The sequence below is a fragment of the Ornithodoros turicata genome, chromosome 3, assembly GCF_037126465.1.
Source record: "Ornithodoros turicata isolate Travis chromosome 3, ASM3712646v1, whole genome shotgun sequence".
Classification (NCBI taxonomy): Eukaryota; Metazoa; Arthropoda; class Arachnida; order Ixodida; family Argasidae; genus Ornithodoros; species Ornithodoros turicata.
In genome coordinates, this window is record NC_088203.1 from 44,039,066 (window position 1) to 44,052,516 (window position 13,451).

General features: G+C 44.0%; 1 long non-coding RNA gene across 2 annotated transcripts in view; it reads right to left on the reverse strand.

The window, feature by feature from the left end:
• LOC135386962 (uncharacterized) overlaps positions 1–11,250 on the reverse strand; it is a 40,863-nt gene extending 29,613 nt beyond the window's left edge. The window contains exons 1-2 of one of the 2 annotated variants that reach the window (XR_010420739.1): positions 11,091–11,250; positions 10,103–10,249 (exon numbers count right to left, since the gene is read on the reverse strand). This is a non-coding gene — a long non-coding RNA (uncharacterized LOC135386962). The remainder of the gene's footprint in view (positions 1–10,102; positions 10,250–11,090) is intronic. The other variant, XR_010420738.1, reaches the window with a different exon arrangement.
• Between the last annotated feature and the right edge of the window lie 2,201 nt (positions 11,251–13,451).

Genomic DNA, 13,451 nt, shown 5'->3' on the forward strand with positions numbered 1-13,451 from the left:
TGGTGTCACAGTCGTGCCTACCGTGGCGGATGCCACGTCCCCATTTTTGCGAACAATCTTGCATTGAATGTGTAAGAAACTCGACTGTAGATCGAAGAAGGCACCTCCAAGACCGGGAACATTATACTCAATCACACCACTCGATGTTGGTGCTGAAACAGGAAAGAACTCCACGTATTCTGACTTCTCCAAGGAAATGTTGGTTGGAGGCAATGAAAAGAGCTCCAGTTGATTTGTTGTGCAGAGGCAGGAATTCTTGTGTACAATAGCAATGCTAGACATGTTTCTCAGGTGAAAAAGTCAACCTTTCTTCGTTTCTTCACCACTTTCACTGACCGGCCAACCCTCTTGCGTTTGCTTTTATTGCTTTTTCTTCCTTTTCCTTTAAGTTTGCGAAGCAAATCGTCATGGGTTGAGTGGATCGTGCGGCCAACACCTCACTTTACAGCCTCTCCAAATGTTGTTCCTTGTTGAACTTCTTCAGCTATATGACGTCCCGTGTCGAGGAGTTTTCGTCCCACATATGGTGCCACTTGTTTAGTTAGTATAGGCATGAACTGCTGCACCAGGTCTGAGAAAAAGCCTGATCCAACTTGATAAAGCGGTCCCGAATAATGTGGAAGATCACGCTTACCGCCACCAAAATGTGCGACGCAACAAGGTGGCTGCAATATATGCATTTTTTTCTTAGACTTTCCTAAAGTGTAATGTGACCCCGACACGTCCTGAGCCTGCAATGAATGGAATGAAATCACCTATCTCGTTTGCCAACTCGATTTGAATGGTAGTTAATTCCTTTGCTACTACATATTTATAGTACAGGTTTGTAAAAGAATAAGAAATGACTTCGTTACGATTCTGTACCCTGAAAGGAAGTAGACATAAAAGTGGTGCAGTTATATCTCCTACAGCTTCGCTCCCGATGATGTCTGTGTAAACGAAGATGTAATTTTGTGCCGGGAAAAGTTGGAGAAAGTTGTTCTCGCTCCAAATCCCAACATTAGAGCTAAATATGGATGAAAGGTGGTGTAGCCATCGTTATGACGTTCCAGCTGGCAGACGTTGTTGTAGGAATTGTAGAATAAAAGACGAGCGTCCTGAGGTAGCTGTAACTGTGTCCGATATGCATGATCTATTGCATCTACGAGATCCTGTCCTGAGCTGTAGTAGCCTTCTGGAATTTCATATTTTTTTGTGCGCGACTGATAAACAATTAGGGTGATTTCCTCTTCGGTATCCACTTGATACTTGAGTACCTTCACAGACCGACCTTTATCAATCTCCGAGCGACCAATAATCTTCTGAGTAAAGCCAAGTTTAGCTGCCAGCGTGGAACTGAATTCCAAGCCGGCATTCAGCGGAAGCTGTATTTCATAATGACCAGTTGCACGTATTATTCGTGCCTGTGTCCTGTAATGCTTTGCGAGCAACTGTTTGATGGGTGGGAGAATGTTTTCTCCCGCCTGAAACTTGATCTTCTCCTTTGTAGTTGTAGCACCGAACATGCTTGCCTCTGTTATCTCATTAACATCATCTGTGACATTCTTGATTGCAAAAGGAATATTTACCTCTGTCAGGGCAACTTCCCACATAACATCTAGACTTATGGGTTGAGAGAGCTTAACACGAAACTTGCTCATCGTGTTATTGGGAAATTCATTAGTGGAAGCATTCGAGAGCAGATTTACATAAAACTGGCTCGCCATTTTCCTCCTTTCTGGTAAACGTTAAGTTGCACGCACTACTTTTATATGCAACTGGTGTGCCACTTGTTTTCTAAGTCGAGGAAAATCTCGAGAGATGTGGTTAGAGATAGTCACCCTGAAAGAGCTTCACTTTTCCACTTCAGACGTTACACACACACCTTACAACAACAAAAAAAATCACCAGATCCTCGCTGAAGGTAATGTTATGCGAGAAAAGAAAAGCTGTTTTTTGCTCAAGTCGCAACAGAGAGATACACGAGTGAAGATAATTGATCCGAAAACTTGTTTTGCGAAAGGGGTACTTAAGCGAAGTTTTTTCCCGGCGACCACAATGTGGTATGCTTTTCCTCAAGATTGGCAGGAGTTCTGAGGAGAACACTTTGACGGCAAAGTGGTGCGTCCTACTGTCGTCTTCAAATCTTGTTACAGTCTCTATTCTTTTCAGTGATGTTGTGTGGATTGTGTCGTATATGCATGGATGCATGAGGCACAGCATATCGGATGACTACATTGATGCATGAAGCACAGCAGTTCAGAGTCCTTCACCACTAAAGGTCAGTCCGTTATAACTCTATATACTATATGGTTGCGCGTGAGCATACATTGTGTGCCCTCCCGTAAAAGTTCTTAACAATGTTTGTGTAAGGTGTGTTCTTAGAAATATCATTATGTGACAGTTTGTGTGCTGCATTGTGTAGCAGATGTGACGCATCCTTACGTATGTGTCACCGTGTAGTAATTGCAATACTTTGTGTGTTGCAGGTGATGCAGTTCAAATTGATTCAAATAAAATATAAAAACGAGACATATGTTTGGTTATCAATCACTTGCATGAGCCGGGGCGGGGCCGGCGCGAGATTGGTCTGGGCTATCTTGCTCTCAGCGTACTGCTAACAGCGCCTGGCTAGTTATGTCACTGCTAAATACGCACTGCTCCCAGGCAACGTCTGGAGAGCTCCCAGCGTCCTGCTAACAACGTCTGGCTAGCTATGTCATTTGCTAACTACGTACTGGCTACCGTGCCCGCCGCCCCCAGCGTAGAGCAACGTGTTGCTAGAATTACGTGATTGCTCCCAGCGTCTACTGCTCCCAGCGTCTGGCTGGCTATCTTAGTGCTAACTACGTACTGCATGCTCCCAGCGTCCTGCTAACAACGTCTGGCTAGGTATGTCATTGCTAACTACGCACTGCTCCCAGTGTAGAACAACGTGTTGCTAGAATTACGTGATTGCTCCCAGCGTCTAGCTAGGTATCTCAGTGCTAACTACGTACTGCTCCCAGTGTCTGTAGAGCTCCAAGTGTAGTGTCGCGTGTCGATATAGTTACGTCATAGCTCCGAAAGTACAGTTCTAGCACTACTGTGCACTCACACACATTTGAGGACGATTGGTGTGGCGGGCGCGCTGAGATGTTTGCCGATAAGAAGAAAGGAGTTGGGCGATTTGGGCAACAGAAGGAGCGTACGTCCTTCGCTTCACCCAAGCAAGAGAGTAGCAGCCGCTTAGGTGTTCTGACGTATTTCGTTCGCGCGAGAGTCCGGCGCGATGGTCAGTTAGGTTAGGTGTTCTCACATATTTTGTCCGCGTGAGAGTTCGAGAAAGGGCAACACCGGTGCATGCGCAATAGAGCGGAGATCAGTCGCCGCAAGGTGCACACATATCGCCTACGCGCCGCTGCGTACAGAAAACTCTGCTGAAGTTTCTGAAGGCAGTGGACATTCACGGTCGGTTGTATAGTACGGAACTGTAGAACCTACACTCTCAGAAACGAAACGGATAAATTTACGCTTACGTCTAATCTTACCCTTACTAAGCGTAAAGTTCGACAAAATCGCAGACGCCGTATCCGTCAAGCTATGTTTTATTCCTAGTACCCGTAAACGCGCTCGCTGTAAGCGTAAAGGGCGGAGCTTTATGCGTAGATGAGGACATGATTTACTCTTATATCCTGACGCATACGATTTAGCCTTGACGGATAAACTGAAGCTCTGCGTTGGAGTATTAGCTTTTTACGCCTATATTGACGCATATTGTTTTTCAATTGTTATACGGGCCCTGCCTTCTGAGAACACGTGCATGGTTCCGTGTGGAAAGCGTCTTTTCTTTCGCTTCGTTCACGGTCACTCTGGCTTCTGGCGTCTCACGGTCTCACATCATGCACGGTCTAGCAAATGTAAGTTGTCACATTTTGCTCTGGGTGTCTGTAGTTTTTTAAATTTCATATTTCATTTGTGTCAAACTTATCACAGGAAGAGATGGCATCGAACGAGACAACGTCGCACGATATGTGGGCAAGGCACGCGGACGACGCTGCTTGAACAGTTGTGATTCTCCACGCTATCTCCGCGCTACAAATTCGTATGCATACGCCCATTGTCCACTAGGTGAGACTCTTTTCGTTCTCGTTTTTCTCGGATGTGCGTTACACCCCGTTGAAGCATCTTTGTTAATGATTCCTCAGTCCGTTCTTGTAATAGATGTTGGATGCTTATTGCTGATTGTACCGCAGCATGATGTGTTGACATGAAGCAAATCCGTTTTCTGATGGTCACGATTTTCGAGAACGTGGTGCAGGTGGTGGTTGTGGTGGTGCTGCAAAACACGTGACGCCACTTCTTAGACAGCTGAAATGAGTTACGCGTCTAACATTATTCAGTTAACTGTTATCTTAAAGGACTAGAGTGTTTCCAGTTATAGTAAGTGGTTTTTGAAGTCCATGTTACGTTTATGACTATTTAGTGTAAGCGGCCTCTGCGGGGATGGACTCAGGCCTGGCAAAGAGCACCTCATCGGCATGATTTATTTCGGCGTGACCATATTTACGAGATTAGCTTTCCCATTAAACGCTAGAAACAGTATCAGTTCCGCGATATATACTGCTGCACAGAGACGTGCACCCATTTGACAGTACCACAGATCACATCAATGACATGATAAAATAATTTACGGGTCTAACAAAATTAAGTTGAATGCTGCTTAAAGGATGAGAAAGATTTCAGGATGCCATGTTTGCCAGCCTGTGACCATTTCATGTGGGAGGTCTCTGGAGATGACCCAGGTCTGGCGAAGAAGACCTTATCTGCATCACGTATTATGACGCTAGCATATTTTCGAGATTAGCTTTCTCATTGAAATGCAATACGATATCTACTGTTGAACGGACATGCGCAGCCATTTGACAATATCAGCAAGCACATTATTTTGCGCTCATGACAATAAACTTCTATGTCCAGTATCCCAAGGAACAGGACACGACATGCTCTTCGTAGCCATGCTGGACTGCATAACACCACGCATGCACCTTCAGCTGCATTAGGTGGTGCTCCTAAAATTTCTACTGTGCGACACATTCTGGGAAGAAATACACAAGACTCTGCTCCCTCACGCATGTACAACCAGTACAACTCACCTGTAAAGATGACTTGTAAGTTGAGACTGCTTCATGAGTAATGATGCATTGCTCGATAAATGCAACGTCTGCAATACACTGAACTATAGGGTGTTCAAAATTAAGCTTTCACGAGCGCTACACAATCACAGCGATGACAGGAAACGGGATGATAACGTTACGCTACTTGTGTAAAAAACAGCTGCTGCTAATTATGTAGCACCTGTTTCTTACTCAAGGAACAGAAAGATAGCAGCCTGTTTTCTTTTGTTCGCCTATTTATAAAGTGCTAGTGAATGCTTAATTTTGAACACCCTGTATACTTCAGTTATTATACGGTGATTTCACGCCGGATCATGCACGGTGGTGATTTTTTTCTCTTTCAAACATACATTAAAACCTCGTCCTTAGGAGGCATATTGGCGCTGAAAGTAGCTGAAAATAATCGGTGGTTCTATTTTAATGAATTATCATTCTGATGTGGACATTTCGCCCATTGCGTTTCCTACGCAGTTTGACGCCACGTATCTGCATAACTGTTCAACACTTTTTTTTTTTACATATTGTCTGGGGTGGGTAGCATTGCAGTTGTGGAGATCCTAAGGTTTGCCTTTGGGGAGATAAAAAATCGCAAATTTGCCTCATTTGTAAAATATGGTACGTTTTGGAAACCTCACAACTCGGCTCCCAGTTGAGATACCCGGATCTGATACCCGATATCTAAATGACATAATTCACATTGATGTCAATTGTGAATATATTTCGTATGCGGACAATGCAAGCGTGTTTTCGTGTGGCTCTGATATTGATGTAATAGCCACACTACTGCTAACGAGATGCTTTGCAACTTGGAAAAATTGGTTAATTTAAACTCTTCACGCATTAATAGTAGCAAAACTGAAGCAATCATATTTCGACCAAAAACAGGACTGTTAGTCTAAATAAAGAGATAGTATATCTTAATAGTCCTGTTGATATTGTAAAATGCATCAAATGTTTGAGTGTCATCTTTGACGAACAGTTGCTATGGGACGAACACATGAATACGTCCGTTACTAGGTGGGCAGGTCGATACGTGATCCTTCGATGCATCCAAACAGGAACGAGGACAAACACGAGAGACACGCTACGTTCGCATTGAATACGTTCAGAATAAACTGTGCAAAATATTAGGCATGACCGCTAGGCATAGACTCGTGTTTCCTTTTCGAATAAGCTACTACTATACCGTTCACTGTTCATGTCTCACCTAAACTATTGCCATTTAGTCTGGGGTACGGCAACTAAGAATAGTCATGATGAACGCTTGCGAGCAAAATGAACGATGTTACGAGTAGGAATATATGGGACGCGCAGTGTCGAATTTACGCATTTTCCGTAGATATCCCTCACAAAAAGCCTATTGGGGGCGTTGCCCCAATTCACAATACGACGTACTCGCTATGCGAAGAAACGGCATATCGAGACGAACACAATGCTGTAGATTACTTTCGGGTATCACAACTGGGGGACGAGTTGTGAGGTTCCCAAAACATACCATATTTTACAAATGAGGCAAATTTTCTATTTTTTATCTCCTCGAAGGCAGATCTTAGGATCTTCACAACTTAGGATTCAATGCTACCCACCCCAGGCAATACGTGAAGAAAAAAAAAAAAAAAAACGTGAGAAGCTGAATATGTCAAATAGTTCGAAGATGCGTGGCGTCAAGCTGAGTAGGAAGCTCACATCTGAATGATAATGCATTAAAAATACCCACCAATTATTTTTTCCAATTATTATTTTCAACTACTTTCAGCACCCATATGCCTCCTAGGGCCAAGGCTTCAATATGTGTTTGAAACAAAAAAAAAATTGAAGAGGTCGACCGGACCACCCTGCCTGGTCCGGCGTGGAATCACCCTATATATAATATGTATTAGTTTATGACCTGTCTGCTATGGATTTCTTTTTGTATATGTCTGATATTCTGTGTACCTCGGTGCCTCATACTGTGATATAACGCTCATTAAATGTTTTTCCATTATAAACGTAATTTAATCCAATAACTACCTCATATAGCTAGTCTACAATTTATATTCTGTTGTGTTGAAGTGTTGTGAAGATGCACAAATGTCATTTCATAATTCTCTAAAATATTGCAGGTGTTGTAATCTGTTGGTTTATGGCTAGTATGCTGTTCCCATTTTTTAATGTTTGGTCACGTGCACCTTAAGAGACACCATTCTCATGCCATAGGTGCAATGTTCGATAAACACATGCATGCATCTATTATTCTGGGCTCTTTCCTGCAATAAAGTGGAATTATTTGGCGAATTTTTGTTGCATTACGGTTTAGATGCGTGCTACTAACGCTGTGGGAAATAATTCCATGTATTCAGATGTTCTGATTTAAATGAGATAGCGGCGTACGCGGGCTATAGTGAGACGATGAACCCGGTTCAAGTGATGCACTCGTGCTTCTTATTTTTCTTTTGACTGTCGCGACAACTCGTGTATATTGCTTGCCTTGCGAAAGAACGTGCCTTTTATATCTGTAATTCACGTGATGGATGGGTTTGTCTGTGTCATACGATTTTGCAGGTCTTTTGGATGAGCAACAAGCTATGCCTATACCATGGATATCTTTTAAGCGATAGCATATAAAAGTGAACGGGCTTCCGTCCGTATACATGCTTCGTGCACCTATGTGGTACTGCTGACGAGTCTCGGATGATACCACCTGTTTTTTCATGCCCTGTGAGATTCGTATAATCGAGATCCTGTTGTAGCAGCTGTTCTTTTTTTCCTATGAAACAATTTAGCATGGTTTGCCGTCTTTGCACAGAGAATTGCGCCCCCAGAATGCATCACGGTACGCATGATATCTGGGAACCTTAGGCGCCGCGTGGTGGTCAGCGCCCCTTGGGCAGGCAATAGCTGCAATGCAAAATTGATAAGCAATCCGATTTTCCGTCTACTGCTATGGAAACTTCTTTCTTATGCTTTTGGCAATCGGGAACCACATACCCTTTTCCTGCACAGCCGCCGGATAACCGCATTGTGGGTCATTTCAGAATTGCAGCCGTTGCCTGTACAAGGACCGTGAGGTCACGTGACGTCTACGGTGCTCAGATTTGACGCATACTATGCGGTATTTTTAGGTGCAGTAAGCGGTATCACAAGGGTAGCCAAACAACCCATAGAATAACCGACATCGAACACCGCTTAAAATAGGGGTAAAAAAATTGACGATTTTTTACGCTTACTATCCGTCATACTTTTATGCGTAAGGTGTTGACCCTTTGAATATTGGTCAAAAATTTGACGATTTTTGACCCTGACTATCTGGTTTCTTTGTGAGAGTTGAGGGAGCCTACATACGCGATACCGTCTTGAGGGTGGTGACATCTCCGGTCGAAGTCCCTCTGTTGGTCTCTGGTGGTGTTGGTCCCCTGCTTTCGCAGAATCACGAAGGGTGTTGCAGAATTGAAATTCACCGCATAATACGCTCCTAGCCAGCCATCATCTCGAGTGATAAGGTTATCTCTCTGATTTGTTGAAAACGGGAGGCGTGTACGCCGTTTTTGTGACAGTTATGTATAGCATAAGTGTCACAAAAAAGGTGTACGCCATGACAGGCCATGTTACGGGTAGACAACCGCAGGAGCAATACGTAGCAGACGACATTCGCGAGGCGTATGCGCATGCTCGCCGTCGAGAGCGGAAGAAGAGAGTTGAGGGCGGTTCTGGCTCGACCTCTCGCAGCAAGAGCCAAAAAAGTGCTCTTGGGGCGACAGAACTGCTCCGTAGTGCATCATCCGAACACACGGCTCCTGCTCTGACCGCACCACCCAAATTTACCCGAAATCACCATTGGCTATGTTGCATCACGTGCTTCGCGACTGCATGCCTTGTAACCGAAGAAATCGAAAATAGAATTCGACAAGGTTGCTCTTTCTGCCGATCCTTGTGGAACTGCGAATTTCGACAGCGCCCATTGCAGTACCTGCACACAACTCTTGAGACGGCCACGTTGCCCGATTCTAATTCACGGAAGCAGATGTCTTCGCTGAAGCGAATCCGGGTCGCCCTCTTTATTTTGTTACGCAGAGTAATGGTTTCTACGATTGTTCTTTAGCGTTCACACACACAAGTGTGCCACTGTGCGCAACCGGAAGTCCGCCAGGTAAGTAGACAACCAGTTACGTCTGCAAATACCACTTAGGTTTATCTGCACACACCCTGAGTTATACAGACCGTTTTTATTTATCCTTTACATAATTTTTACATTAAAACTATGTTTCAGGTGGGATTCTCGCCAACCAGACACCCTGTTTCAAAAAAGTATGTACTGTGGGGTTGTCTATAATCAGCACTCCGTGGTTTATCTCATCTGAAATCTCCAGGTGTTGCAAGACTTTCTTTCCAGTAATAAACGCCTGCAGCACATGCTCTACCTTCAAACACAATATTGGGACAACACTCGAATCGCAACAGAGGTAATATGGGACGGCGAAGTACTGAGAGGCGAATTTGGCTAACCGTGTCCCCAACAGTGCATACCTGCCGGACGCCTAATTACCTCACGTTCATTAAGTCCCAGATAGCAGAATTGGAGCCGGCCGTTATTAAATCCGACCTGTCGCTTCAATATCCTGGAGCGAGCACTTACATTGTTATATATAAAACGCCAAATTTTGCTATGCAAATGCGCCGAAAGTGAAACCACGAACTTTTCGCGCACAAACCCAGGAAAAGGCGTTCGCGTCGGAGGGCCACGTGTTTTGTCGCGATGGAGCTGATTGGAATAAATTCTGATCGATTGACCAGATAAGAAAAAAGTTCTTTAATATTTAAAATTTCAGGACTCAGAATTAGCACTAAAAGAAAGTCCATCTAATAGGCAAGGGAGCCCCGAGGCGATCCCAATTTTGTTTCTTGTACTTTTGACGTTCATATCGGCGAAAGAAATCAGATCGATTCTGTATACGGCAGTTTCTCAAAGCTGTGAAAAGAAATCCACTTACCTGCATCGGAAAAACGTGCTGTGCATCCAACACCATCTGTCGTCGGATCTCGATATCCTGGAACTCCTAAAGGCGCTGTCTCATCCTGCCAGGTTGACGTGGCATAGTTCTGCGCTGACGAAAACACGGCTCAACAGTGTATCCTTGCTGCAGCAAATGGAATGACGCGTTTGTTCACTATTCTGACACTTATGGTTTATAATTATTGTCCACTGATAATAGCGCAAGCAACTACGAACTTTGCTTACAACGCGCACGATTGTCAGCAACATTTCGAGACAAAGAGAAAGAGAATATCCTTCTGTGTGTACGGGCCTTTTTTTAGTCCGGTGGATCGGGATTGAAATTCCTTTGATTCTTCGACGGCACTTTGAAAATTCAAATGCTTTGCAAGACTAAATTTATTTGTCAACTTTCCATGAACTATTTATCGAATTACAGTTTCTATTCAGCATGAACTGTCATCGGTTATCGATTTCTTCTAGTACATTATATTGGCAGGACAAACCTTCCTTTCTACATGCCTCGAGAACTATGTTCGTTTTCACAACTTTAAATGTTCTACACGTATTATTTAGGGCGCATTCATCCAGACAAGAATAGAAAGAGTTGCCATTGCAGATTAGGAAGTTTCTATCAACCCACACGGCTCCTGCTTCCATTTGCAGATAGAAAACGAACGTTGAGCTTTCAGTTTACTATATTTTACAGCATTATCGGCTCTGTGTTATCTGTCAGATCATTACCTATAAGGTACCCTTCGTTTTCATAGTTACCCCAAATTCCATGCGCCTCCGTCTTGAGTTCAGCCAATTTCTGTACTGAGCTTGTGAAAGCAACAACAAAGAATTTGAAAAGCGGTTTCAAGCCTAGGCGATTGCATTGACAACTGTAGCATGGGACAAGCGCAATGCTTGCCCACATCACGCTTCAAAAATTGTACTGTCATCGCCCTAAAAACAACGATGACTTATAGCGTACGGCTTACCTGCAGCAAAGTCAACTAGCAGGACGACCCTCCTGCGACGACAGAACGGCTACCATACTCTTCCATTCGCGGGGTAGCCGTTCCAACATCGTCCAGTGTTGGGCGTCTCGGGCTGCACGAGCGCCGATTATGCCGCTCGCGCTGCTACGATTCTTCTTCTTCGAAAAAGTAGCGCATAGATCACTGGCAATTGGCCACGGTACACTGACTTCATCACGAGGATTTAACACACTATGAAAAACGCTGAGTAGATTATATGTAGGGTTCCGGGTTTTCAGAGTTTATTTCAGTTTATTTCAATAAATGTCAGAATTTCACTTATACCGAAGGAAATGTAAGGATTCCACAAATGACATATACACTAAAACGTGCACTAAATGCGTAATTTTGCAAACGAAAGCAAATCGAAATTGTCCCACATTGTCGTCTTCTTGTGGAACACTAAAACCGCTCCTGAGTTTCTCAGAATACGCCTGACTGCTTTCAAGAACAGAAGACTTATCCCTCGATTACTGTAGAAGTGTTTTTTTTTTCGGCGTGGAAAATATTTTCGCGTTCTCGAGCAGAGCTGCTTTGTGGATTCATTCGCGAGAACTTAAATTCGCGACACAGGTTTCCGGGAGTGCATTGCTCTTGCATATCGTGCCGCCGTCAATACTCGGGCATATTTCGCCACGTACTAAGACATCCGTTGTTCACGTGGAATGCGGCATTCTAGGTCTATTCCTTCCTTCTCCTCAGAGAGATGGGAGGAAAGGCCCTGTCAAATGGCCTTTAGGGACCCTGTAGGAGGCCATAGTACTGGCCGTGTGCAAGTTAGCTAGTTTATTTCAGCAGTTCTTATTAATTATCAGTCGGGGCACTGACCAGTTCGGTTGAGATGTGGTACTATCATTCAAGCTGGCTTTGAGAATGCGGGGAAAGGCATGTTCTGGCTTCGTGGTATAGTGGTATATTGCATGTATAGTGCAAAGCTTTTATAGGAGTAGGAGTAACAAAAGCATGATGAATTTTCATTTCTTTTCATCTTGGCTGATGGGATAAAACAATCTTCTGCGCTTGCTTAAACTGCTTACGCTACATGGAGTAGAAAGGGTCAGGTAGTCGCGGTATATCGTCGAACGCCGAACGATTTTGGCCCTCATGTGGCCACAGTTATTCGCGGGAACTTAAATTCGCGATTTTGGAGGTGTGCGCGAAAAACTCGAAAATTAATTCCGCGCGAATAAAACCACTTCTACAGTAATTGCGGCCAATCGAGGTGGCCGAGAAGCCGTTCGAGAGAATCGTTCACTCGACGTGGAGGATGTTGGTTAGTTCTTCCAGCCGTTCTATTCAAGTTCTACTAAGTTCCTCTGGCCATTCCTCTCGCCATGATGAAGAATGGATTACTAGCCATAGCTGGCGCCTCAAGCGAGGGCATCGCGAACACAGCTCCTGGAGAAGCGTGCCGATTGATTGTTCTTACTAGGTTTTTGCCACCTCCTGATGTCAATGCCATGTAACGTGAGTTTAATTATGTAAACATTTGCGAACTGAACTCAGAAATTTGCCACGTAAAGGTAACTTTTTACCTCACCAACATGGAGGGCATGCCGAATTTACTCAAATTCACGATAACTGACAGTGATATTCAGGAATTATCCCGTCGGTAAAAATAGCCGATCATCATGCTTTTCAAAGCACTCGAATAGAACACAGGGCGATTTTTTTAACGCAGCCTCTCGCGGTCTCTGGAAAGGAGGTTGCCAACACAGCCCACAGAGTGATAGTAAAAAAAGTGACAGTCCTTGAAATTGGAAGAGGGAAGGCACGACCCCAGCGGAAGCCGGACGCAATAAGCCATACGATGCCGGTGTGGACTGGGTTTCCAACCTCCTTTCGTCGGACTGACAACGATTGCGCTGAACAATTTGTCGCACGCTGTCCTTTGGGAGCTCCGAAGAGCATGATTTGAGGCATTTTTTTTTCCAATACGATAGCTCCTCAATATCCCTGTCAATTATCATTAATTTGAGTAAATTAGTCACGCTTATTACATTGGTGGGATAAAAAAGAGAATTTTGCTTGGCAAATTACAGAGTTCAGTTCGCCAAAATTTACGTAATTAAACTTCAGTTACACGGCATTCACATCAGGGGGTGGCGAAAACCCGGTAAGAACAAATGCTGTTGATCGCATGATTCTAGGTGGTGTAGGTTTTATGCATAATTCAATAACATGTTTTCTCATACCAGGACCAACTCACCCCAGGACTATTCGTACCAAGACAACTTACACTAAGACAACTCATACCAAGCGAACTCACACCTCACTCAAGTCCAATTATTCTTTTTTCTTCCTTGTTCTTCCTTCTTTCTT